This window comes from Monodelphis domestica, chromosome 7 (genome assembly GCF_027887165.1).
Source record: "Monodelphis domestica isolate mMonDom1 chromosome 7, mMonDom1.pri, whole genome shotgun sequence".
Lineage (NCBI taxonomy): Eukaryota > Metazoa > Chordata > Mammalia > Didelphimorphia > Didelphidae > Monodelphis > Monodelphis domestica.
The window spans coordinates 159,718,471-159,743,087 of NC_077233.1; the positions used below are offsets into that span (position 1 = coordinate 159,718,471).

At 36.4% G+C, this 24,617-nt stretch overlaps 1 long non-coding RNA gene across 1 annotated transcript; it reads right to left on the reverse strand.

Annotated features, from left to right (window-relative positions):
- Positions 1–19,029: 19,029 nt before the first annotated feature.
- Positions 19,030–23,498, reverse strand: LOC103100341 (uncharacterized). Its single transcript, XR_008913586.1, has 3 exons — positions 23,318–23,498; positions 20,021–20,266; positions 19,030–19,698 (listed from the first exon to the last, which is right to left on the reverse strand). It is a non-coding gene; the product is annotated as an uncharacterized LOC103100341 (long non-coding RNA).
- Between the last annotated feature and the right edge of the window lie 1,119 nt (positions 23,499–24,617).

Below are 24,617 nucleotides of genomic sequence, written 5' to 3' on the forward strand. Positions count from 1 at the left end.
TGACTCCTAAAATAAAATATTTTCCCAAATAAGAAAACTACTATGGTTCCTATGATGTCTATTTTTCATGCTATGGTTTTATCCCCCAAAGCCACATCCTTATTTTGGAGCCTCCCTTTGGGAACACAAAAGTACAATCTTTCTCTTGATCTGCTCATTTTTCTCCCTCACAGTCTGAATTCTTCTGTTCCATGTTCTCCAATTCCAAATTTATGATTGGTTACTACAAATAAGTCATTAAGACCTCTGTCTTTCTATATAGACTCAAAATTCTGCTCAGAATGGCCTCACATAGCTTTGTAAGGTTGAGTGCTTCTCTGTGTTTTTGGGTGCCTACGGCTTATTTGTTTTGGGAGATATAGTAGCATTCATTTCTACAATAAAGTTGAAAGAGGGAAGGAAGAAATTTTCTTCCCACAGAAGTGAAGCAATAGAACTTTTAAAAATATTTTGAAAAGGAAGATCAGTGGTAAAAAAGCAGTTGCATTGAGGAATATTGTACATTCTCTTTAGGCCTTTGAAAATGCCTGTAGGTTACCTTTGCTCATAGGATGTTGAAAAATTATACTACATTATAAGAGAGAGAGAGACCGAGATTAAAATCTAAAACTAGTCATGAGCACTGTGACTCCAAGGGCTAATGTCAGAGTTCAAAGGAAAAGAAAAAATGACAAATCTGGGAAAATAATACCACATAGGAGAGAAATGGTTTTCTGACTAGGAACTATTATAGATACTCTAGAATGGTATAAAAATGAAATAGAATAGAATGATGGGGAAAAAACACCCAACACTAGACTTGGAATAAGAAAATCTGGATTCAATCTCCATATTGAAAATAGGCCTTACTATAACTATTTGATCTTGTAAGAGTTAAAATAGTTAAGGTTGTAAACTGTAGTGAGTAGAATAGTGGAAGATATAAATTATGATAGATATAAGAGTGGGTGAGTAAATTGTGACTGCAGGAAATATGTTTCACTACACTGTCTTGGTTTTTTAATCAAATATAAGGTGGTCGCCAGAGAATATATTCCCAATCATGAGTATGCCCAAGTCAACTGGGTTTTATAGAGAATTTAATTAATAATACAGTGAGTAATCAAAGAAAGAGAGAGAGAAAGTATAAATATGAAGGGCCTTAAGCCAACATGGCCTAGACCTGAGTCTTAAGAGAGAGAGAATCAATCAGTCAGTCTTTTATCACTCACCACAAGGTCTATCTAAGCAAGGATTCTAGTGACACCAGGCCAGCTCCATCTCAGCTGACTTCACCAGAGAGAGTTCCAACCAGAGTCCTCCTCAAAGAGAGATCCAGCCAGAGACTGTTTCAAAAGGCCTCTCTCCAGAGCCTCCAGAGGGTCAGAGTCCCCTCAGAGGAGCTCCAGCGAGACCTCCTTAGAGATTGTCCTCCAAGAGCTTCCCTTCTCCAAAGCCTCTCTCAAGAGATTCTTCCCAAGTGATCCTCATAAGAGATTTCTCCAAAAGGATTGTTCAAAAGGATTCCCCTCAGAACTTTCTGCTTTTTCTTATATAGGGGGTTTTCTCCTATGTCTCCTCCCCTAAGTTCTCACATCTACCAATCACAGTAGACGTTTTCCAAAGGACAACCCATTCTAAAAAAACTGCTGGGTCGACTAATCCCTTTAGGAGAAAACCTCTGAGTAAGTCTGAACCAGAGAAAACACAGCTGAGTCGACTAATCCCCTCAGTAAGTCTGAACCAGAGAAAATACAGCTGAGTTGACTAATCCCCTCAAGAGAAAACCTCTGAGTAAGTTTTCACCTTTTTGCTCCTGGCAAGTTTACAAGTTGCCCGACCTTTATAGGTACCTAGCATCCCTTTGTATCAATTCTAAAAACAGGCATGGCTCAAAGAACTCCTTGCCTCATTATAAGTATGGGTCTAAGTACTTTCATTGTTTAGCAAGGAGTTTTCTCCCCTAAAGCAGTCTTAAGTACAGGTGGAGTAGAGGTCCTCCCATTTCTGATCCTGGCGAGTTCTCACAGTCAAAATGGGGAATGTTCCTAGTAGGGAATTGTTCCAATTGAGAATTCCCTGATGGGGAAATTTTTAACATTCACAAGTCTGAGAAATTTCAAGATTTTCAATCTAGGACAAGTCACATAACAACCCCCCTAAGCTTTCCTGTTAGATATGACTATACTATTCATTTCACAGGGTTGAATGAAAAGCATTTTGAAAACTGTTAAATATAATATAAATATGTTATTGTCATATTCATTATAATTAATGGTTAAAACATTAAAAAATATCTATGGAAGATCAACTGGAGAAAACACTAAGGATTAGTCTACATACAGTGTTATATCTAGAAGTTTCTACCTTCATGGGAATTGTCACAATAGTGCTCTCAATATAATAAATTTACATGTAGCACTTAGAGATTTCCAAAGCACTATACATGTGCTCTCTCATTTGATCCTCACAAGAATCCAGTAAGATGGATGCTATTCCATTTTCCATCTTATAGATGTGGAAATTGAGGCACTATGCACTTTGAAGTTATGGATGTTCATTGTATTCATCAAATTTCTTTAGGCTTTCAAAGTTATTTTTCTACATACTGTGGTCATTACTGTATAAATTGATCTCCTGGTTCTGCTTCTTTTACCTTATATTAGTCCATACCAACTTTCTCAGGTTTCTCTTTTGTCATATCTTACATTGCAATAATAATATGTTACATTAATATATACTAATGTGTTTAGCCATTGTTCAGTTGATCAGCACCTTCCTTGTTTCCAGTTCTTTGCTAAAATAAAAAAGAGCTGCTATGAATATTTTTGCATATATGCAGGGATATGCTGCTAAATATTTAACAACTGACTTTGGAGGGAAAGTGGACTATAAGCCACAATTTTAAAGTTAATATATTACTAACATTTTCTTCATCATTTTCTTAAGTCTAGACATTTAATAAAACAATAAATCAAACTCTAGTTTGTAGTGTTTGCTAATTTCCAAGGCATAAGTGCTCACATGGAAAACTTAACAATTTGTTCTTGGGAGCAGCTTGAGAGGACTCCAACAGTCCCCTACATCTATGAGTCTTTTCCCATCTTATTTGATCTCTTTAAAGTATATCCCTAAGGGGGCAGCTGGGTAGATCAGTGGATTGAAAGTCAGGCCTGGAGACAGGAGGTTCTAGGTTCAAATTTGGCCTCAGACACTTCATAACTGTGGGACCCTGTGTAAATCACTTAACCCTCATTGTCTAATCCTTACTGCTCTTCTGCCTTGGAACCAATACAGTACACAGTATTGATTCTAAGACAGAAGATAAAGTTTAAATAATAATAATAATAAAGTATAGACCTAAGAGCAATTTGTTCTAGGTCAAAGGATACTTACAGTAGTAACTTTTTGGGGGGCATAGTTCTATATTGTTTTCCAGAATAACCAGAACAATTTACATCTGTACTCATAGTACATCAACATGCCCATCTTCTCCAAGTCCTTCCAACAACTGCAATTTTACTTTTTTTTAAATCATTTTTGTTAATCTGATGGGTGTAAGATGGAACCTAGAGTTATTTTAATTTGCATGAGTCTAAAACTTTATGACCTTTCATAAGTTATGCAAAGAGGAATACTTTATGGTTTATAAAACATTTTCCTCAAAACCTATGAGGTAGGTATTCTAATTTATTATTTTCATTTTGCATATGAGGAAACTGAGACTTGGAGACATTAAATCTCTTGCCTATGGTCACACAGCTACTAGGTATTTCAAATTCGTTATTCAAATTGTTAGGAAATTTCATTGCTATTTCCATACCACCACACCCTCTCTCAAGTTGTTGTTCTAGTCCTTTAGTTCCTAGTTCAATTCTGGTTCCTATTTAGCATGATTTTCTTAGCCTTGATCCTCTTATTCATAAGAGCATGGAGCTGCTATAAAAAGTTAAGATGCTTCCATAGGCTAAAGCTGCTGGGGGACTAGGATTTGCTAGTTTAAGTAATTGTTGGGTAAGGAATAAAATCCTGCACAGGCACAAGACAAACTAGCCAAAGTCCCAAGAGTCATGGTAGAGGGAAATAGTCCAAATAATAAACAGAAACATATAGCTTCATTCCTAGCACTAGGTTACTGCTAATGCCCACAAACAATAGTGTACTGAAAATAAGCTTAACCCAGATCCATTTCTCACTGATCTTTTCCTTCTCCTCCTCCTCTTCCTTCACCTCCTCCTTGTCCTCTTTGTTCTCCTACCCCTATTCTCTTCCTCCTCCCTCCCTCCCTCTCCATCCCTCCTCCTCCTCCTCCTCCTCCTTCTTCCTCCTTTTCTTCTTCTTCTTCTTCTTCTTCTTCTTCTTCTTCTTCTTCTTCTTCTTCTTCTTCTTCTTCTTCTTCTTCTTCTTCTTCTTCTTCTTCTTCTTCTTCTTCTTCTTCTTCTTCTTCTTCTTCTTTCTTCTTCTTCTTCTTCTTCCTCCCTCCCTGCCATTTCTTCTTATGCTTTTCTTTCTGCATCTTTCCTCACTAGCATACACCGATGACAGAAGAACAAGGTCAAATGAAAGGGAATAGACAAAGAATTCTAGAAAATTAGCATGCTATAGTGAAAAGAGAACCTAATTCAGAGGCAGGAGATCTGACTTCAAATCCAAACTGAATCCCTTGACAGACAGTTGTGTGTCTGGGTTGTTTCATCTTTTTGAGGCTTATATTTTTTATCTGCAAATGGAAATAATAATATTTAAGTACAGATTGAGTTGACTAATTAATTTTGTCAATTAGTCTCATTATTTGAATATGTACTACATATTTCCATTGAGCCAAAGCCGATAACCATATTTTACATAATTATAACTTTGAACAGTATGAATTCAATATACATGACCACTTCAGGGTATTCATTATCATCACCAATTAGGATGAACATGTTCCAAACCTGCTTTGAGGAAAGTATGTTGAAAACCTTAAAGGAATATATAAATGTCACTATGAGTTGCTCATCTGAGGTCCCAGGAAGGCTACACTATCCTAGAAAGAGTTCAAAATATCCTGAGGGGGCATCAATTACAAGACCTTCTATTTAGTGTCTGAGGTAAAATTTGAACTCATGTCTTTCTAATTCTAGGTCCAGGGCCATATCCGCTGCATTATGATGTTATTTTTTCCTTACCATACATAACATGTTAGAGTGAATTCATTAAAAGTTATTAATACTAGAGTTATAATTTAGTTGCTAAATTGGATAAGTTATTCCACAATACTATATAATCCACCTGCTGTTAAAAGATGGCAAGGGTGCTCCTTTGTTGGGGAGAACAATTTTTCTTTCCTTTCTGGAAGGAGAACATAATGGCATTAAAGGCATGACTCCTAATGTCTACTTCCCTCTTCCTTCACCACTAATAAAATGAAATCTGGTCACTGTTCTAAGTATAATGGACTTCTCTTTTCTTTGTTTCTTGAGAAAAACTTTAAAAATGAGACTTCTATGATAATATAGATCTGGTGGCTTTCTTCCTCTTTTTAGTATTTGTATATCCTTGTTCATGAGTCTGACAGGAGGAGATAGGAGAGGTTTGGATCTGTGATTTCTTTGAAATAGAGAACTCCCAGTAAGGAAACTCCCATTCACAGTAAAGAATAACTTATGGTCTTAGAGAGTTGATGGGAACTATGAAAGTTTAAGTGACTTGCTCAGAATGTATTTCTGATGTCTGAAGGTAATTCTCTGTCTATGTCATGGCTAATTATTGTCTCTGTAATATCACCAAGGCCTTTGAACAACAGTTCTGTGGCATTACTGTTTGAGTCCATGACTGATATAACTTCCTTTTAACCCTCCCAAAGGCCGATAAAAATACTGGGGGAAAAAGAGAGAACAGCCATCAAATCCATATTAGTACAAAAATGTTGTAGACTTAAAAAAGTATTTCCTTCCAAACATACAGAAATGACAAGTCCATTATGTTCAGCACAGTGACTAACATTCATTTTATGAGTGATGAAGAAAGAAAGAAGAGTCAAACAATCACCCCAGCACTCTCTGAATCCTCTCTCTACTTTGGACTAAAATCTTCAGTACAGCGAGCTTCCCATTTTCTGAAGAAACTTTGGTAATTGAGCTAAACTAGAACTTTCTTCTTTCTTGGATGCTAATTCAAACTGCCCACTCTTCCCCTCTCCTTTGGGGGACAGCTCTTCCTTCCCCATTCTGATTGCTTGTCCTAATGAACTGCACATTGAGTCTCTCCTTTCTCCTCCCTCTACCTCCATGTAGAATAGGACATGTATAAAGAGAGAAATTATCATTTTGTGAAATGTAAATCAATTACATTATTTACTAGTGTTTATTGTTTTATGTGAGATTTGTTTTCAAATATCAGAATTACTTAGAAGAATTAGATAGAAGTGCATGACTATCATTGTAATTTGTGGAAACTGATCTGTGATCACATGCACAACAAAACAGCTTTTTCTAGTTGGTTTTTTTCCTGGCACAATCCAACACACCTCCTCCAAAGTGTATATTTCTAGGGCTCCACACATATGTAATGGCTAAGCCTGGATGGAACTGCAGTGCCTGTGTGTGGTCAGGTCTGTGAGGCTGGGGAGGGGTGGAAATGATGGGGCAAGATGAGAGAGAATGATTCTTCCCCTCTGGTCATACCAGAATACAGATGGAAAATACAGGGATGCAGGATCTAGCTAACAGTTAGCTTATTAAATAAATGACCCCTTTTTTCCTTTGCTTCTTTCTTTCCAAATATTCTTTCCACTACAAAACAGTCCTACACAAAAGAATAGGAACTTCTTCAGTCTCCCTCAGCTCTTATTATTGCCAGAGTCCCCAACTTCTAACCTTCCTGGATGACCATTAATGGAAATCTTTATATACTTGAACCATAAGAAAATGAGGTCAATTTTCTTTGGCTTTTAAGCCAGAATATGTTGGCTTCCTCTTTCTTTCAGATGTTTGTCTGAAAGCAATTGCTTGTCACTTGTTTGTCCTTTTCCCAATGTTTATTTGATTGGTTTTATGTCTAAATTCAACAATGCGGTCAAAGACTGCCAGATTGTTCACTTAAATTACACAGAATCATGTGCAAATAGGTGTTAAATAAATGTTTTTGTCAGTGGTAAAGATAATGCTAAAGGTTTTGGAGTAAATAATTTTCATTTTCATCTGAAATATATTGTCCTTAATCTTTCCTATGGGGAACTATGGCTAAACTATCTCTAAATTATGCATTATAACGTATTATATATTACATATACATATTACATGTACATATACATATAATACATATAATGTATTGTCAAGTCAAATGCCCGTCTATGATCTGTAGATTTAGAAAGTATTTGAGCCTGGAAATGGAGAAAAGTGATTCACCCGAGATAACTGTGGAAAACAAATTAGCGTGCATGAACAACACTATTAGATGAGATAATGAAGAGAGAACAAAGGAAAAGAGAGCTTGGAGAAAAACATATATCAATGTCAGTCTCTCCTCTTACACTGCTTTGAATTTCTGAGCCCTAAACTGTGTTCTGAGAAGAGCTATTACTGATATTCATGAAGAAAACATGATGGTTTACCTCAACTATACTTTTTCTCCTTGTGCTCTTTTTTTTTAAGAGTTGAAGGTCATTGATTATACAATAGTCAAGCAAATGGTGATAAATTCATGTAGTGAAAAATTACTGCACCATAATAAATTATGAATATGAAGAATTCACAAAAGCAAGGAAGACTTATGTGTTTGGGTTCAAAGTGAAGTAAAAAGAACCAAGAAAACTATATAAACAATGACTATCAAAGTGTAAATGGACAGAACAACAAAAACAACATTCATGACAAAAATAACAGAAACTCAAAACTATGAAATCATAATGACCAAGGTCTGCCTTAGAGAAAACCCAAGAAAATATACTTTTTTCCCTCTTTTGCAGAGATGGAAGACTATGGGTATGAAACTTTGCTGTTATTAAAAAGAATGGCTCAATGGGAGAGAAGAATATAATATATGTATTTGGAAATCAAAATGATAGAAGAGCAAAAATAACAATTTTCTTTATTTTAAAAAGATAAAAAGTTAAAGGGATACTTACAGTTGGATATGTTCCCCAAATAGTGACCAGGAACTTGGGACCTACCATGCCTCTCTGATACTATTTGAATCATATTAATAAAGAGATAATGGGTGAATGCTAGGTACCATATCCTTTCAAATGACTCTGTTTTCTCTATTTCTACTAAATTTCTCAGACTCTAAAAATTGAATGCTAGTGAAAGGTTTTCTTCTCCTAAAGCATCTTTCTAAGGGCATCTAAGTGGCTCACTGGATAGAGAGCTAGGTCTGGAGAAAGGATGTTCTAGGTTCAAATCTGGCCTCAGATACTTCTAGTTATGTGACCCTAGGCAAGTCACTTAACTCCATTACCTAGCCCTTACCACTATTTTGCCTTGGAACTGATATGTAGTATTAATTCAAAGATGGAAGGTAAGGATTTAAAAAAAAAATCTTTCTAACTTACTTCTTCTCCCTGTCAGACTTCTGGTTGTTCTCACTTCCAATTAATGTGATGCAATCTGTGAGAGACCTTATGTAGGGTCTAGACCATGTTCTTCTCTTTACCATTGAGGAAACTGAGGCCAAGAACAAGATATTAATTTGTTCCAAGTCACACAGCAAGTCAACATAAGAAAAGATTGGAAGTGAACCCAGGCAAACACTCATTGCACTACTCCAGTTTTACACAAAACACATGAATCCCTTTAGTCTCTCACAGCAATGATAGTTGCCAGACTTTCTGACTTTGGACTGCCAGATTGAGTGTTAATTCAACAAGGAAATGCATGTCTGGAGAAAAGCTAAATTAAAGTAAAGTTTTAAATGTCAGATTTTTAAAATGTTGGTACAAAAGAGGGTATTGCTTTGCACTTCCAACATCACAGGCTTAATTTACATTTGTGTGTATTTGTGTGTGTATGTGTATCTCCACACAGGAAAAAGCAAAACAATGATGAAGACCTATTTATTGTCCATGCTACAATCTGTGAATGAATGGATAATTCATCAGTATATATACATATATAAGACACTTCTGCAGATTGACAATAAAGTAGGCCTAGAATTGAATGGAATAAAGAAGGTTCCCTGGGAAATTGTGCATTGCTTTCAGTGATTCCAAACTGCCCTGCAATATATTTCTAAAACAAATCTCATTGGATTCAGAAACCCTAGGATTCAAGGTCTACTTCCAATATAAGATGACTTAAAGACTCTGGGCAAGTTCCTTAATACCTTGGTATTCCAGGGAACTTTCTCAAAGTATATGTTACACAGCAGCATTGATAGAGGAAATTCCCTACCCAAGTCAAATCACTGTCCCATCCCACCGCACTTGCCTTTGAGTTATGGAACTCCTCAGTCTACAAAGAATCTAAATCACATATAATCTATAGGGTAATGGAGCCATTCATGGTGTGTTTAAATAGCATATTACTATCAACGACCTATATCCAAAAAGGGGCATAGAAGAAAAGCTATATTAGAAAAGTCAATATTGTAACAATAATCATGGACAGCATGAGTGGCCAGAATGCTGACCTAGTACTCACTTAATGCTAAAAGACTCAGTGGAAGGTTCCCAGTATGTTGGGCTAATTCTTTATGAAGGATTGAAGGAAGGACATGAGTAACAGTTTCACCAAATGAGACAATGTAGAGAGCTAGGAGTTATATTAATGCGATCAGGGATCAAATTTATCACAGAATATGGGTTTATCATATGAAACATATAAATACATATGTGTATTATTATGTGGAGATATGATCATGGATATATTGGTAGGATACATAGATAATTGTAAAGGACTTAAGAGCTATGACCAGTGCAGTGACCAGTCATGACAATGATTGTCAATCCTGATGATGAAACATGTTTTCTCACCTCTTTGCCAAGAGGTGATAGACTAGAAATGTAGAATGAGACAAAAATTTTCAGTCACACATCATGTGTGGATTTGTCTTACTTGACTATGCTTATTCACTATTTGAGAAAATATAAATACATTAATACTCATGATACTTCAATGTAGCAGGCTAGTATTGATAACCTAGTATTTTATTTATTTATTATTTTTAAATCCTTACCATCTGTCTCAAAATTGATACTAAGTATCAGTTACAAGGCAGAGGAAAGGTAAGGGCTAGACAAATGAGGTTAAGTGACTTGTCCATGGTCACACAGCTAGGATGTGTCTGAGGCCAGATTTGAAGCCAAGTTCTCTCCCATTCCAGGCCTGGCTCTCTATTCATTGTGCTACATAACTGCCCCTTAACTTATTTTAAAATAAGGTCATTTGGGAAATAGAGACATTACTTCATTTAAGAGGAGATTACATTTCATTGATTGACCAGTCTATCCAAAAGCATTTCTTAAGGGCCTTATGGTGATTACATATAAAATACTTGTCTGATTGAGTTACACTGATCTGGTTCTTGCTTATATCATACAGAAGAAGAAATGGAGAGACTATCTTACAGAATTTGCTGTCTGAAGTAACCAAACTATTTACTGGCAGAGCTGGGACTATAATTTGTATCTCCAGAATTGTTTCAATCCACCATGTGGCCTCATTCTTTTCCACAAGGAGCTGCCAACTAGTAGGCAAATAAAAAATTATTAAATAGATAGAAAGCAGGTCCTTTGAGGAAAATTTAGCAAAATTGGAGTGGTTTAGCCTAAAAAAGAGAAAGCTAAGGGTTGACCTGATTACTGTCTCCCAGTTTGTGAAGTGGATGTAGAGCAGTTACTCTCTAAAATCCCTAGAGGGTTGAAACAGACTGAGGAAATAGGCTTAAATAAAAGCAGGAGAAATTTCAAGTGGCTATAAGGAATACTTCTTGACTTTCAGGGTGATAAAGCATTGAAATAGGATACTGAAGGCAGATAAGGAGCAGAGTCAGAACTTAGACCCCAAACCCAAGGGTGGTCAGATGTGAAAGCCCTAGATTTATAAGATGTAGCCAGCTCCAAAAATATGTAGGTGGACATCTAGGTTCAAACCCTGACCCACCTTGCTTCCTCTAGCTCCATGGCAGCCTTTTCAGGAGCAGTGCACACAGTAGTCAGTAACCCAGGGGTTCAGTCTTTTCCTCCCCAAATCCCTGTTCCACTCCCATTTCCAAGCAAGCCACAAGTAGAAAAAAATACTAGCTATGTCTGAGAAGTCTATAGCCTTGAAGATATTCAAGGAATTGGAATAGATAATTGCTTGTCCTGGAAGGAAAAGTCATCTTCAATACTGGACACATCAAACTAATGGCCCTGTGTCCTTCCTTTAGGAATGATTCAGAGAAGCAGCAGCAAGAGAAATAGAAATAGTGCAGTAAGTTGATCCTAAAAAAGCCTCAAGGCAAGCAAATTCATGCAATTAATGTGTACTTTAATTGTTAGGGGATTGAGGTTAGGCACCTAGAATCATTTCCCATACCTTTCTGAAACTAGTTGCCCAGATATTTTGTGACTTCTTTTATCCTTTGTGAATGCACTTGGTACATACTTTAACCAAATTTAACCAAATTTCACCTGCAAGAAAATTGATAATGGGGACAACTGGGTAGCTCAGTGAATTGAGAGCCAGGCCTAGAGATGGGAGGTCCTAGGTTCAAATCTGGTCTCAGACACTTCCCAGTTGTGTGACCCTGGGCAAGTCACTTGACCCCCATTGCCTAGCCCTTATCACTCTTCTACCTTGGAACCAATACACAGTATTGATTCCAAGACAGAAGGTAAGTTTTAAAAAAGAAAGAAAATTGAAAGTGGGAATATTTAAGAAAATATAACTACTTCTCTACTTTGCAGAGGTGGGGGACTATGAATATGGAATATACAGTCAGACCCTGTTGCTGTATTGATTCTGAACTACTTTTTATTTTCTTTTTTTAATCTTTTCTGTAAGGGATGATTTGTCATGGAAACATTTGGAAATAAAGATAATGTAGCAATAAAAATAAGATTTTCTATAGAGAGGTGGTCAGAGAAATCCATATAGTGTGTCACTTTTCCTCAGATCCCTAGAAAAATAGCCCTGTTGAGTGATTTAAATATGAACCTTATGTCAAACTTTATTTTTCAAGTGCTATCTACATTCTATAAATTTAGGGCTCTCAAATCTGGCCACCTTTGGGTCTTGGGTCTGAGCTCTGACTCTGTTCCTTATCTGCTTTCAGTAACCTATTTCAAAAGTGAAATGAACTAGAAGATTATTCAGGTCCCATCTGGCTCTATGATTCAATACATCTATAAATAATTATAGTCACCTCCAGTAAATATATATACAAGTAAGTAAAATGCCATACCTTAGATTCTTTCATTGAGCTTTTTCTAAGGGTCTGAAGTATATAGAAATTATAAATGCATATATTAATAAGCATTTTCAAAGCTATGATTGTATTATTTTATTCTAAATGTAGCATTTATTTCTTCCCTGACTTCTGTGTTTAATCTGTTAATTTTTATCCACATTTTCCTCTGATATTAAATCTATTGAGAGACAGTATGGTATAAGGATATGTAGAGCACTAGATTTGGATCTGGCTGCAGTGGAACCTCAGGTATTAACTTTGTGACCCTTAAATTCAATGCCTCAATTACCTTATTTATAAAACAAGGAGAGAAAGACGGTGGAATGGGGCATGAAGCTTGTTCACCTTCCTAATAACCCCATAAACAACCAAAAATAACTCCACAGAATCAATGCTAAAAGTGTCAAAAACAGAAAGAAATCCAACATGAAGTTTAACAGTCATTGATATCTAGGGAGGAAGTTTCTGACTTCCCTGGCCTCAGCCTTACTGCTACAAGCCTGAGACCAGAAACAAAGCAAAGAAAGAAAGAACATAAGAAACCCAACAAGTCAAATTGATTCCTATGTAGGAAATTGCCATCTTTGGCTCTAGAGATGGCATTACTGCCTGAGTATTTTGGAATGTAATGTAATGAGCTAAAATGATAGTGGAGTACACCAAAGAGAGATATACTGCAATGGATGTCTTGTATGGAGGAGGAATGAATGGAAGAACTGCCATGGAGAAGAGGAGGAGGGGGTGCAGTGCTGGTAATACTAGAACTCTACTCTCTTTGTTCCTAAGATAAAGAGAGAACACAATTAGAAGGTTAAAAATCTTCTTAATATACAGAGAAACAAGAGGGAAGGGGGCTGAAATAAGGACAAGACTGAGAGTCCCCTTGATGGACTGAGGGAATAAGAGGAGGAAGGGTGGGTTAAGAGAAAGTAGGGCAAGAGGATAAGAAAAGTAGGGAATAGAGGGATACCTAGAGGTGAATTTCACATCAAGAGGTAGGGGAATAAGGTGAGGAGATAATGGAGGAACTCAAGACAAAATAGGGGAGGGATTTTAAAAACTGAACTCATGTCAAGAAGTAGGAGGCCAGAATTATAGGGATAAGGAAGAGGTTTTTGGAAAGGTGGATAGAATAAGAATTAAAAGATAAGGGAGAAAGGACAAGAGAAGGTTTTTTTTGGAAAAGTGGATCAATTTTGAACTGGAAGGGCAAGGGAAGAGGATAAAGGAGGATTTTGAAAAAGGGGTGTGAATTGGAGAGATACTAGTTGAAGGAAATTGGACATCTGGAGAAGGATATGGGGGAAAGAAAGAAAAAGGGGGTGGGAAACAATCAGGAGTAAAAGAATAGATAGAAATGTACAACTAGTAACTATTACACTGAGTGTAAATAAGATTAATTTACCCATGGGAAGAAAATGGATAGCAGAGAGGGTCAAAAACCAAGACCTAACAATGTGTTGTTTACAAGAAACACCCTAAAATAAGTAATATATATAAAATGAATGTGGGGGGCTAGATTTACTATGCCTTGGCTAATATAGAAAAGGCAAGGATAGTAGTCATGATCTCCAACAGCATTGGGACTAAATTGTATATCATTGTAAGGAATGAACAGGGTATTTATATTATATTGGAATGTAGGGATTACTATGGATAATAAAACATTATTAGTATGGGACCTACATGCACCAAGTGTTAGAGCATCCAGATTTTAAAAGAAAATCTAAATGAGAAACAAAGAGAAATAGGTAAATAATAATAATAATAATAATAATAATAATACTGGAGGAGTTTAATTTTTCCCTCTCAGAACTAGATAAAGCTAACCAAAAAATAAATAAGAAAGAAGTTAAGGAGACTTAGAATCTTAGATAAGTTAAAATGATAGATATCTGAAGAGTTTCCACATACCTGCTTGAGGCTAGCAGTAGATCTAAGGTTGAACATAAACATAATCCAAACATAGTTTCTGGTGGGGCAACAATGGTTTAGAGAGCATAAATACTCTGCAAAAGTCTTATTTTAATACATCACACTATGGAGGTAATCCTGCATTCCTGAGGGGTTGTGGCATTGAAATAAAAGTTCCATTGGGTATGACAAACTGGAAAGACTTGGTTTTGGAAAGAGTATGGTCCTGGCAACAGATTATTTCTGCTGCCTAAGGACCAATCTTGCTAAAATAATCCTGGTAATGTATATGATCTGAGAACCAGACAGATTAAAATGCTGATAGGGGCATACAGAAATAGACCTAATATTACGTTACTAGAGCATCTATGAATTTTTTTTTAGAAAACCAAATGGAAATATATGTTGAGTTGTAAAGCTGTTCATGCTCATTAATCTAAGTATTGTTTTACTAAGATTAAGCCCTAAAGGAATTATTGAGAGGGTAAAAAGCTGGGTATATAAAAATATTCACAGAAATTTTGTTTATAATGACAAAATAATTGGAAATAACACAAGATGCAATGATTGAGAGAACTAGCTGAATATATTGTGATATTTGAATGTAATAGATTGTATTATGTTACTAGATATGACAAATATTAGAAACATAAAGAAAATAAGGAAAATATATGAAGAGATAAAATTAAAAGAAAAAGATGAGAATAATACATATTATGACTACATTTTAAAAAATAAAGAGCCACAAAATCAAGAGAAAAATGTATCAAAGAAAAAGAAATCCAAAGGGAATTTTAAAAAGAGATGTTTACATTAGCACACATGTAATTTACATATTTTTATTGTGGAGTTTGTAATTTTGCACATAATTTTTTTTGCATTTGTTTATTTAAATGTTTTTTGGTGGTAGTGGTTGCCAAGTATATAATTTAAAAACAGAAAAAATCTTATATGAAATGATCTTTCAGGGGAGAGTATAGGGAAAATTTAAGCAATTTACAAAGAAAAGTGATTCATGCAATTTTATTTAAAATAATAAATAAAACAAAGAGTTGGGTTCAATTAGCCTCAAAGCTTCCTTCCATCTCATTATATGATCCTGTAATAATAAAAAAGATATTCATTCCACTTAGCTAGGTTTAATTCAATGTGAGTCATTAATAATAACAGATGAAATTGGCAAAACATCACTTAAGGTTCACTCAGGCTGCATCACTTTATAAAAGGAGATTTTTTTTTACAGTGTTAACTATGTTGCAGGAATAAAAAAAAATGTGAACATTAGGAACTGCTGGCAAGAAGAAAAAGTGTGTCATTTCCAATTCAGGATGGAAACAGATTTACAAGGGACAGTTTCAGATGGCAGAAGTAACAAAGAAGGCTCTTAACATTCAAAAGAATGAAGCCAAATACAAAAAGAAGGCTGATCCTAATGAGTTATGGGAATTCAGAATTTACTTTTTTTCTCCTCTGTTTTGAAAGAACTTTTACTTTATAGTAAATGATAGTTCACATGAAAGTAAAGTAGGTTTCCAACATATATTAAATTAGTATTTTCCCTGAATCATTGGATAGGAGAAATTGTCTCTTCCCTCATTCCAGGGTCTTGAACAGACTCAAACTAACATCTAAACCTCATTCCTGCAGTTACCCGGGGCAACAGTGTGCTTTTAGCTTCAGGCTCTCACATTTTGAAATCTATGTGGTCGTGACCTTCAGGTAGAGATTGTTGTTTTTGATCCTTCCCGCATTGTTGCTAGTGTGTGACTTTGCTGGTTTCTCAGGATGGGTCGAAAAGGGAAGTCTGGTTAAAAAGTTTCTAATGAAGAGACAGTGAGATCAGTATTTCCTATCTATTTCAGAGGCGAAAAACAAAACAAAAAAGCTCGCATTTGCAAATGAGTAGCTCTTTGCTAAAGGAACATTGCCACCTAGCAACAGAATCCAGTATTCTCCCAGGGCTCCGGACAAAAGCTGCAAAGAGAAGGGTTCAGCAGCTCCCAGTTCATTTTCAAGTACAGGGTCTGGGAAGTGCTTTGTCCCCTGGCCACTTAGCATGCAGTGCTGGTCGGCTTTCTGCAGAAGGTAGGAGAGAAATAGTTGCATTCACTAGTAGAGACTCAGTTGATTAAAAAAAAAAAGGCAAGTCCCAGTAGGGCAGAGAATCTTAAAGAAAAGAGCCCACTTCATAAATAAGAATAGATTTTATTTAGTATGCTTTCAAGTAAGTGTTCCTAAGTGCAAAAACAACAACAACAAGGAACCAAAAACTAAATGGACTCTACAGAAAAAAAAAGAAAGCCAAAACACTTCACATTGAGAAATTTGATTCAATTAGATTGAACTCAACAAACATTTATTAACTACTGACTTCACTGCTTAGCAAATGGTTGAGGAGGTCCTGGAAAACCATTTAGATCAGATCAATGTTTGTTTATTTTGCAATAGATGAAAAATGCCCAGATGCCCAGACTTCTGGCACATGAATAGGACTGAATAGAAATGTCTGTAGGGGGCCTGTACTGAAATTAAACTCTTTCAAAACCTTCAGATCATTGATTCTATTTTCAAATAGAGTGGAGAAAACACTGCTCAAGTTGGAGATTAGTTTTCTTGCTGCTTAAAGAGGGCAAAAAGCTAAGTTTTCACAAAAGGAAAAGCTCCCTATTATGGGTCGCATTATTTTCTTTATTAAGCTTCCCATCTATACCTGTAGCTACATTTGTGTTGCTAATTTATTTCTTTTTTAGCATTTTTTCATTGATGCTAATGGTAAAATGATTTTAATCTTTTTGGGCAAGGAAAGAGTGTGTTGTTTTGTTTTTGTAGGGTGGAGGGGAGAAGGTTGCATCTTTCCCATTCCTTTTTTTTTTAATTGAATCACTGAATCACTAAATCACAGGTTCAAGGAATTAGAAATGACCTTATAAGAAATCTAGTTCAATTCATTCGGTAAGAAGAATCTCCTCTATTATTTTCCCAACAATAATGCATCAGTAAACACTTATTAAATGCCTGCTATGTGCCAAGCAATGTGCTAGGATAGAAAACCAAAAAGAAACCAGTCCTTGTCCTCAAGGAGCTTCTATTCTGAAAATGATAATCTTCTGCTTGAAGATGCCCATGGGATTCCAAAGGAAACCCCCTAACTCCTGAGGAAATCACTTTATTTTGGGATAGCTCTAATTGGTGGGAAATGTTTCCTTGTTTCAAGTCCCAGTCAGCCCCCTTTGTAAGCCTGGTACATTGTTACTAGTTTGGGGCCAAGTGTCTCTCTTCCAAGCAATATCCTCTCATCCATTTGAAGACAGCTATCATGTAGCACCTTCCCTCTTAAGTCTTTTCTTCTCCACCCTAAAGTTCTCCAGGTCCCTCCTTAGTCGATAAGCATCATGTCAAGGACTTTTACCAGGCTGGTTGCCTTCTAAGTACAGAGTAGTCTTGGAAGCAGAAACACCTGGCTTTCACATTCTACCTAACATGGCCTGTGTGGCCCTGTATGTCACCTAACTTCTCACAGACTGTTTCCTCATTTGAAAAAAGAGAGGGTTGGATTCAAGTTCCTCTAAGGTTTTAGGAACTATTATTGAACTGATAAACTATACACATTAGAGTAAGTGTGCTATTCAAGACCTTTAATATGAATTAAAACAAAGGCATTGTAGGCTGAAAGATGGCTATCCAAGACATTTCAAGCACAGTGGCAAGATGTGCTAACTTGGTAGATATGATTTTTCCTCCCTTTCCCTTTTCCACTCATTCTTGTAAGGGTATATAAGAACTTTGCTGAAAAGAAACATGAAGAAAGCTTAATATTTTAAAGAAAGATTATTTGCATTTTCTGCATTATTTTGGAAGTCCCTGTAGCAGAAGAAAACAGCATATTACAGTATTTCTTCACCGATTCTGAAGTTAAGGAGACTGGATTCAAATCCCACCTTCAATACTTTACTACCTATGTAAACCTGGGCCATCACTTAAGTTCCATGGGCCTCAGTTTTCTTATTTATAAAAGACTATATAGCCTCTGAAGTCCCTTTCAGCTCCAGATAGATAAGCCTAAAGCTAAGTTTTTATATTAGCCTGCCTAAGAAACCTAGATTATTTTCATTCTCTGGGTACTAAATGGAGCTCTATCAGCTATTCTAGCCACTAATTTCACATTAGGCACCTAGGTGGCACAGTGGACAAGGGTTCTCGGCCTAGAGTCAAAAAGATCTAAGTTCAAATCCAACCCCATCCATTTACTAGCTGTGTGACTCTGGGCAAGTCATTTAACCCGTTTGCCTCAATTTCCTCATCTATAAAATGGGGGTTATGCCTTCCAGAGTTTTGAAAATCAAATGAAATAATACTTGTAAAACCTTTAGGGGGCAGCCAGGTGGCTTAGTAGATTGAGAGCCAGGCCCAGAAACAGGAGGTCCTGGCTTCAAATTTGATCTCAGATACTTCCTAACTGTGTGACCCTGGGCAAGTCACTTAATCCCTAATTGCCTAGCCCTTACTGCTCTTCTGCCTTAGAACCAATACCCAATATTGATTCTAAGATGGAAGGTAAGTGTTTTTTAAAAAATAACCTTCAGCGTAATGCTTGACACAAGGGAAGTTCTAAATTAATGCTAGTTATTATTACTTTCAGGACCTAAATGACACTTTTAATACCCTGAAAGAGTTGAATCAGTCAACAAGTATTGATTAAATATCTAATGTGCATGAGGTTAGATGCACAAAGAATAAAACAATCCCTACTAAGAAGGACCTTTTATTTGAATGGAGGAGGCAACAAGTACATGTGTGAGTATATAACATAATATGTATGTATATAGATAGTATAAATATAAAGCGAACAATCAAAGAAGTTAAATACAAGGTAGTTTGGTAATGAGCACACTAGCATGGGAATAGGGGTACAGAAAAGCTTTTAAATATACTTAGCACCATAGACCAACAAATTTTTTATTTTAATTTTTTGGGGGGTTATACAAGTATTATCACACAAAACAGATTTCCATATCATTCATTTTTGTAAGTGAATAATTTTATAGAACCAAAATTCCAAACATACCCAAAAAAACAAGTAATAATTATATGTTTTCATCTGCATTTCTACTCCAACAGTTCTTTCTCTGGAGCTGAATAGCACTCCTTTTCATAAGTCCTTCCAAATTGTTCTGGATCATTGTATTGCTGTGAGTAGCAAAGGTTGTCACATTTGATCATTCCACAATATTGCAGTTACTGTGTACAGTGTCCTTCTGGTTCTGCTTATTTTGCTGTGCATCAGTTCCTAGAGGTCTTGCCAGCTTTTTCTGAAATCATCCCATTTATCATTCCTTGCAACACAATAGTATTCCATCGCCATCGTATGCAACAATTTGATCAGCCATTCCCCAGTTGAGGGACATCCCTGTAGTTTCCCATTCTTTGCCACTACAAAAAGAGCAGCTATGAATATTTTTGTACAAACAGGTCCTTTCTCATTTTTTTATCTCTTGACCAACAAAATTTTTAAACAATTGAGAAGATATAGTTACTGATTTCAAATGTTTAAGTCACAAATTCCAAGAAGTACTTTGATTACTTATCTGCTTACCATTGTTCTGATACTGGAGGTTATATCATCACTAATTATTGTTGTTGATGATGTTATTGTTATCATTGGATCCTGGATTCACATTTGTAAAAGGAGAAGTTGGTGTTATATAATTTACCTGCCCAACCCATGGCTCATGCTCCATCCCTCTTCCCTTACCTCCAAGCTCTGGAGTCACACAGACTTGAGTCAGATCTCAGAGACTAATACAAAAAAGTCATGTTCCCCTTGGTCTTTATTCCCCATGAAAGGTTTACTCTAGGAAGTATCCATATAAGCTCATGACTAGGTTTTCACAGATGAGCACAAAGAGGTCACCATTTCGCTAGATATAAGGAAGGATGGATCATCTTCCAGGAAGCTTGGGGTTGGGGGTTAAGGTAGAGCTAGTTGTCAAAGATTGAGCTGAGAAGAAAAAGAGAACACAGTTACTTCCTTTTTAATGTTCACAGAATCAGAAGTAAGTTTTGCTCATAGCCAAGGATAGGATTGTTATCATATCATCTCAAAGCTCAGGCCCTTTAGCACTGAGCCATATATGTCCCCAGAAGTTGCCAGGGAAACTCACAATAGGCTAAATGGAATGAGCCCAGCATGCCCATCCCTTATCAATGCTTCAAGGGGCATAGCCTTCACTGTACAAACAGGTTCCCTCCTGATCTCAGAATCCAAATTCATTTTGCTGTGCTCTGGTTTGTTTCTGAAGAGTGAAAAGAACCCTTCTCTCCTACTACCCTTCTAAAAAGGGAATCTAGAGTGGTCTATTATTTCTATTTTATATGCCAACATGGGAGAATGGCTCCTCAATCAGAGTTCTTCTTCCAGAGAGTTCTAACCAGCTAAATTATACTAACAATAACTGCAGACGGTACTAGCGTATAGATCCAAATCAGCTAATTCATCTTAGGGCAATCTTGGATTCTGATACTCAAATAGAAGCTGAAATGGTCATCTTAACAAGCTGTCAATATCAAGTTCATATTTTAGAGTAGGAGTTCTTAACCTTTTTGTATCATGTACTCTTTTGGCAATTGGAGGAAATTTGGCAGTCCCTTCTCAGAGTAATGGATTTAAATGCATAAAATAAAATACATAGGATGACAAAAGAAACTAATTATACTGAAAGTTATTGCCATATTAAAACAAATGTTCATGTACACCAAATTAAAAACTCCTGTCCTATAGAAACAGATACTTTCAAAAGTCCCAGAGAAAGATAAACTCAGCTGAACAAGAGACTATCCTGAGTGTACTGAACGAGCAGCAGCAGCAGCAGCAGCATCCCCTCCCCCTTACCTGCATGAGAAGACTTTACTGTTCTTGGTGGCAGCTTCATTGCACCACTTTCAAGAGTGGTTGGCGGTTGTCTAGCAATTTTCTCTTCCAATTTTTCAGCAATGATAATAATAAGCATAGGCACCCCTGATTTATTAAGCCAAATTAAGCTATTGCCCCCTCTGCTTTGGAGGGTCTCATTTTGCTTTGGAGACAGACATATGATACTGTTTCATAGTGGGCAGGAGAAGGAAATTTTTGAGTCCCAGCTGGGATACAAGACTTAAGGGGCACATATATGTAAGAGTCAACATGGGCGGAGGGTTAGGGGCGCATTTAGATGGCTCAGTGGTTTGAGAGTCAGGCCTAGAGATAGGAGGTCCATGGGTTCAAATCTGGCCTCAGACACTTCCTAGCTATGTGACCTTGGGCAAGTCACTTAACCCCCATTGCCTAGACCTTACCGCTCATCTGCCTTAGAACCAATACATAGTAGTGATTCTAAGATGGAAGATAAGGGTTTAAACAAAAACAATAACAAAAAAGAGTTAGCAAGTAGGACAAGACCCTGGCCAATGTTCTAGTCCCCCTAGGATACATTCACGTTTGTTGCTTCTCTCTACCTTCCCTCACCCAAGGCTTACAAGCTAATTTTAAGCTAATTGTATGAAAATGTTAGGTTTGGAAAGGAATGTATCATGAATCTCCCAAAGAAGAAAATTTAAGACAGCAGAAGGTTGATTTCTTTTCCAAGCTGATCCCCTGCTTTCAGAATAGGAAAGTCATTATTGACACTATATGAGATGAAGAAATTAGAGCCCTTTAAATAATACTGTTTTTACTCTTTATATCATCTTTTTTTTTCCTCTTGTGCCTAGCCACATGAGGTATTATATTTTTGTAATATAGCTAAGAAATCTTCCCATTTTGAAATTTCTTAGGAGGCCTTTTTGCCTTTTTTAGGGGGTATTGTTATGGAGGAATTGTGTAATTTAATAAAGGAAGACACTTCCAACTTGTTAATTTAATGATTCACTTTTGCTGAGTACCACCTATTTTAGTAAATATAGGCTTCTGAGTTGTGACAACAGGGATTATGGTGCTGTTATAAATATTTACTCCTGGTGGATGCCAAAAACCCAGAATTCCTAGGTGTCCTAATCTTATAATTTATCTGATTTCTAAGTCTGGATATTCTTTTCAAAATATTTATGCCACCCTCACAAAGAATTAAAATATTTAATATAGAAAACTGAACTTGTGAATATACTAATCTTTGACTTACTGATTATTCAGTAAAAATCAGAATGTTCAGTGTATTACTATCTTCAAAGAGCTTACAATCTGGTATTCAAAGAATGTTTATAACCAAGTATAAAAACAAAGTCATGATATCATAATATCCCATAAGAAAGAAATTGAATGAGCCACAAATCAACTGTCAAATAAATTGATTTATAAGTAAATGTTATCACACATTTAAGGAACACAATATCTATAGCACAAAAATGATTCTCAAAACTCAAACTCCTTTTATAGAACAAATATAGTTCTCATATTCCTAAAAATGAGAAACAAAGTAAGGAAAGAGAACTATAAAGTAATTCAATAATGATTGTTCATTAAAATAATTTTGAATGAAACCCTCACAAGGGAATTACAGAAATACATACAGAAAATAACTCACTATGAACAAGTTGGATCAATAGCAGACATGATATGACCAAAGGTCTCCTGTTTCTCTCAACAAGGATTTGTTTTCTCTTAAAGACAACAAATTTGGCCCTTAGAAACTGACTGGTCTCTACTTTCCTTTAAGCTACTTTCTGGTGTACTAAGGAGATTTTAGGAGGGAAAGTTAATAGATGGATCACTCTAATAAAATATATTTAAAAGGGTTTTATTAAACCAGACAGGGATAAGGGGATCAGGGAGTGACTTATCTCTAACCACCCAGAGTTTAATACACTAAGGTTTCTAATCTAAGCTTAATCTAACTAACTAAAAGGTAAATAAAAGATAAAGTCCAAAAGGGGCCCTGATTCTCACAAACTCCAGAGTCCTTGGTAGGGTCAGACTGAAGAATCCAGATGTAGGGTCCTTACAAGATCCAGGAAGGGAGGAAGTTCACACCCTACTCACATCTGTCCACCAGTGTGAAAAGGGGAACCCATACTCAACCTTTTCTTGAGGATAATCCAGGTCAGGCAGCTTCAAAGATGCTTTCTTCAGAGAGACTCTTTGACACACAGCCTCCCTGTCTGAATCCCAGTTTGAGAGAGATATTTGTCAGTGTAACCTTAACCAAATCTTCTAAGGTACAGTCTGAGCAGTTTTTAAGATTCACATCAGTTCCCCTCAACTGTCTTAGAATCCTGATCCAGCCAGCTCTGTAGAATCTTGGTTTAAGGGCTGTCAATCAGTTTTGCAAACTTTCCTTGCTATACGGGTCACCTAAAGGCTTTACAAAAATGTTCTACCAGCAGTTTGTCAAGGCTATTATAAACTTTGTGAATGTCTGAAGATGGTGTGAGTCAACATAGTCTTTCCCGCTAACTAACATACTTCCATATGGAAAAAAGGATAGGTTTCTATAGAAGTTGCATCATTGTGTTCTTATTTCATTTCCTTGCTGTTTTATGGCAACGCATACTTGCTTTTGTTGACAGTTTGATTTACAATCACAGCATTTCATCCAAAAATCAAACCTGAATTAACAAGATGCTGGCATTAGACCTTCCCCCAACATTTCACACAGCCAGTACCTGAGATGAAATGAGATCAGCTCCTGGCTCAAATCATGTTGTCTAAAGTAGCATATGGTCCCAAATCAGACTGTATACCATATTATCTGAGGGATAAAGGATAAAAAAATCAACATTAGCAAGTCTAAGTCAAAGTTTTAGGGAATTCTTTGGGTAAGGAAAACCCAGAAGATTCTGGTCACCTTTCAGAATAAGCTATTGACACTCATTTCCCCAGAGTCTAAGAAGAAAAGCTAGACACTGGACTTTTCAGGTTTGCCAGAACCCACATTCCCTACCTAGTATCCTAAAGACCCTCGTTTACTGAGTCATCTTCAAATCTATTTCTTGAAGGGTCCAGAAATTATATCCCTGAAGGATCTAAATCATACTGTCCATCTGTCTCTCTTCTTGGGCCCTTATAACCTGCAAGACCAGTGTACATTGAGATCTCTGTCAATAAAGAACAGGCTGAGTGGAATTTTTGGCAGGTATCAAGAAGCACCCAAAATAAGCGACTGGTTTTCTAGAACAATACATTTTCTAAATTGGCCCTTGTTATTTATTACTTGGCCCTACTTGCTATTGAATAGATAATGCATGATTATACCATCACTTTTTACCCAGAATTGCCCATTATTATGGTTGATGCCAGATGATCCCTCTCCCAAGATGGTAGAGAATAGTATTCTGTCACTAAATGGACATGGTACATTAACGATCACTCTTACCTAGGT